The sequence below is a fragment of a genome, unplaced genomic scaffold (genome assembly GCF_019419815.1).
Source record: "Pyrus x bretschneideri cultivar Hongxiangsu unplaced genomic scaffold, Pyrus_bretschneideri_v1 Contig29, whole genome shotgun sequence".
Lineage (NCBI taxonomy): Eukaryota > Viridiplantae > Streptophyta > Magnoliopsida > Rosales > Rosaceae > Pyrus > Pyrus x bretschneideri.
The window spans coordinates 5,567,501-5,572,154 of record NW_025999601.1 but is presented as its reverse complement, the minus strand read 5'-3'; positions in this window follow the sequence as shown (position 1 = coordinate 5,572,154).

Sequence of the window (4,654 nt, the reverse complement as noted above, 5' to 3'; positions counted from 1 at the left end):
AATGGAAATATAAATTGCAAAAAAACCTAGGGTTTCCAAACTGCTGGAGCGAACGAAAGAGAAAGGAAAAGTCGCTGAAAATTACCATTTCGTTCCTTTTAGGGTTTCACAGTGCGAGGGAAGTCTTCATCTTCTTCCGCCTAAAGCTGAGAGAGAAAAGGAGAGAGAGGATTAAGCGGTATGAGAATAACGGCGTGGATGTGAAGGGGTGGGATTTGGCGGAAGAAAGTAAAGATCGTTGTTGTGACGGAGTTAAAGGGAATGGAAGGGATGATGTGTTGGTGGGAAGTTCTAAACGCATCGGGAGTTGCGCCACGTATTCTGTACTTCCGGCTTTTAGTTTTTTATTTTTATTTTTTTATTTTTTTATTTCTTACTTCCTGCTCCTGTGTATTTTTACAGGTACAGAAATATATTGGCAGCCGAACGAGAACCAGGATGCCATGCAAAAAATTTATATGGGGAAAGCGTTTATCATCAGATTATTGCGTTCTGAGTTTAAATTATTTGTATCGTTTTTAAATAAAAAAGTAAATTTTATTTTATTTTTATTTTACATATTGTTAAATGCGATTCACATGCTGAATGCATTTCATAATTCTTTTACATATTTGATATTTTCTTGCGGAATAGTCGAATCTCAAAATTAAAATGTGGTATAAACATCATCAATGAGAATATTCATGAATTACTAGATTCTTAAAAACAATCAATTAAGAAACATCAACTGGAACAAAATGAAAGAATATACTAATTTATTTCTTCTGTTACATACTAAGTGGGATTTGTTCTTAGCAAATCCACCCATTTTCACAATAAAATAATACTAATTGAACCTAAGAAAATAATGTGCATAAATCTTGAAGAAATTTTTGTAGCAGCCATGCATATATGATTTTTCGCTAGCTTTACCCAGATTTCTTCTTGTCCCTTGCTAGAGCACCCTGAACCTTTGGCGGATTCGGACCTCCACCACTCTGAGAATGGGACGACGAACCGCGTTTCGTGCCAGGATAAAGGACTGTTGCTGCATCTTTCTTACTAGAAGACATATCTGCTAATGATAAACTTGATTAAACTTGTTTACAGAAGGTATACGAAGGAGGAGATCAAGTTGTGGCTTTTGCATTGAATATGTTGGGAAGTATTTATAGACACCGGGTTCGTATCTAGCAGTTTGGTTTCCATAGAACTACCAAGAAATTACGGTAACGTAGCTGCAAATGTAAACGCAGCTATTTGTTTTAATTGTAACTCCTTTTTTTTCTATATATATCCTGAATGCCGACCGAGTTGTCTGATGAGCTGAGAAGCGTTGGGGGTTCGGAAAAAATCCTCGAAAAGGAAAACAAATTTCTTACAAGGCCGACATTTTTATATAATTTAATATATATGAGGAGATTCAAATTGTATGGGGATCCGAAGTTTCTCTGTGATATATATTGAAACTTCCTTTTCGGTAATATATTGACTTTCAAGCCTTCTGAGATTTCATATATTATTACACAACAAATGTTCAAGGCCATCGATCCATGCAGAAAATAATCTTCCCCAACACACGCGGTTTAACGAATGTTTGAAGAAGATCACCAATTATATCTTAAGAGGTGGCGTGGAGACCAATCTTTATATGTTGAATGTAAAATAACAAAGACTTTGGAAAGATTTTGGAATGTGAAAATAAATGCATCGTGAAATAACAGAGAATTACCATAAGGTGGAAAAAAATCATGGAGAAAGTTGATGCATAGAGTTTCACCAGGCTTTCATTTGGAACTGTTGGGACCCATATAAAACCAAGTTTTCAAATTATTTTAAAAAAAATGCAGACTGCTTGAATTCAAATAGTGTTTTTTTTAATTAGCAGTTACTAGTACATTTTTAATATTAGGGTCATTTTGGTTCCGTCCTTAATCAACCTAATTGTTTGACTAAAACCTTGTTTGTTTAATATTTTGATTGAGGTCATTAACATCATTTAAGAGATTTAACTTATTCATTTATGCATTTAATGTCCCACAAATTATGAAATTTAAACAAACTAAATAATATTTTTAAAATATAATAAATACTTCAAAATAAATATTAGAGTAATATTGTTCTTCACAAAATTATAGCAAGAAAATAATGTACGTACATAATTATTAACATATTTTAAAAAATAACTACTAATATATTTTGAAACTTAAAATAAATACATATAATTAGCATGATACATTTAGCAACATTAAAATGAGTACAAATAAAAAAAATATGGCTACAAATACAAATAAAACTTTAAAAAATATGGACATAAAATGAAATTAATATATGGGTACATAATGAACTGAAAAGAAAATTGGTACAGAGTAAAAAAGGTTGCAAATTAAAAATAGGTACAAACCAAAAATAAAAATTTATGATAAAAAAATTTAGCCATAAATATAAATATACCAAATGTAATAGTTGTAACACTAAATGAATACATTTAGAAATAAAAAATATTTTATTATTGAAATAATTAATGACGTTTGTTAAAACCTAAGGACCTTGATCAAAAATTGCAAAGGGCAAAAGGTTTTAATCAATGGAGTAACAAAAAGAGGGAGGAGAACTTAATTTCTCCTATTAAATTAAGGAAGCTTGCATGAAAATGGCTTGAGCTAAGTTAATTTTAGCAAAAAACGATGCTATAACTTTATTTAAGGAAAAAGAATTAAATATTAATGAAATACCCTTAAATTTTAATATAAAAGACAAAAGAACTTAAATTTTAATGAAAATGACACAATTTTAATGTAAAAAAATTTGACGCGCATCCATCACATACACTATTTATGAAACTAAACATTATTTATGAAACTAAAACACTATTTATGAAAGTGAACGGTACTACACTATTTATTGGTCTAGTTCCATAAATAGTGTCTAGCTCTTGCACATATTTCATAAACAGTGCCTAGTTAGGTCCAATTTCATAAATAGTGTATAGTAATTGGTACAGTTTCATAAATAGTCTCTTTCTTGATCTGGTTTCATAAATAGTCTCTAGTTATTGATCCATTTTCATAAGTAGTGCCTAGTTCTTGGTCATGTTTCATAAATAGTGTCTAGTTCTTGTTCCAGTTTCATAAATAGTTTCCACCTATTGGTTTAGTTTTAGAAATAGTGCCTAATTCTTGGTTTCGTTTCATAAATAATGCCTATTGTTGGTCTAGTTTCATCAATAGTGTCTACTTATTGGTCCAGTTTCATAAATAGTATCTACTTATTGGACAAGTTTTATAAATAGTGTCTAATTCTTAGTTAAGTTTCATAAGGTTTAAAACTTAGACCTTTTTTGGTCCGATAAAAGCACGTACTGCACCTAAAATCATGAACCCATAAATGATTATGTCATCAGTAATTATATTTAAAAGCTGTTTACAATTACCAAATTAAAATTCTCTCACATTTTTTACATACCTATAATTAAATGTAGCTCTCCATCCAATTTCTTTAACTTGGGTGTCATCTTGAAGAATTTTTCCTTATGCCCATAAGAGAAGTAGTACACCACGCGTTATGATGTAAGTAGTGAGAAACTTTATTTTTTTAATACAAGAATCTCACTACTTGTATAGAGACACGTGGTATACCACCTCGTGTTCCCGGCATATTGAAAAATCACTCATCATCTTGGCTACTACTGCTAGGAAACAACATCACAAAAATAAAACTGATAAATTTAATTCAATTTGGAATCTTTCTCTTAAAAAAAATAAAACTCTCTTATTGAGTGCTGACAATGGGGAGGAAAAAATCTCTCTTATTTATTGTCATAAGAAACGATAACAAGTTATTCAGACAATAACATAAATTACAAAAGAAATCCTCCATCTAGCAAAACTAGCTAAGATATCCCACGCTAATGGGAAGGAGAATAATCCCTAAACTCATTCGAAAACAATGCCCAGAATGGCTGCCCAGTATCGTACTCTACCCCGTAGTTTTTCTACCATCAATATAAGAATAGTGAAACCTTTGGTGTAGTGTCAGGCTAATAAGCTGAATAATAAAACTAAGAGTCCTATGGTTTTTGCTCGGATTGAACTATAATCTCTCTCTACTCTGAGTTCCAGCAACCCAAATTTCTTCTAGATGGAATCAAGAAAAGCGGGAAAATGCATAACAATGCTGTTGAGAATCAATGTCAACCCAAAACAATAAGTAATCCACAACTCAATCTAAAGCCCAAGTCCATATCTAGTTTGATGATGTAATTGCTTACAATTGCAAAGTTAGGTAAGGTTGTGTGGAAGACAACATAATTAGGTGCAATTAATGTGTTTTGTGTGGTAGTAAATAAACTTGGTTTAATTAAGTGTGTGGTGTAGCTTTCATTTGGTTTGCTATAAATACCCAAGTCCCCAAGCATTGTATATCATCCAAGAAAAAACAAAGCCTAGAGCTAAATAAGAAAAGCTTTGCTAATTAGTTTGTTTTGTGAGCTTTCTTTAAGAGTGTGCTCTATTTTCTTCTTCTTGGGATCATTAGAGTTATCTTGGATACTCTTCTTATTCAACAATTGGTATCTAGAGCCAAGTCGGTCAGGAATCGTTCTTGGTCGAGCATTGGTTGTAAAGTCTCTTGAAATTCCGAGTATGCTTTGTGGTTGCAGTTTTGACTGATCTTC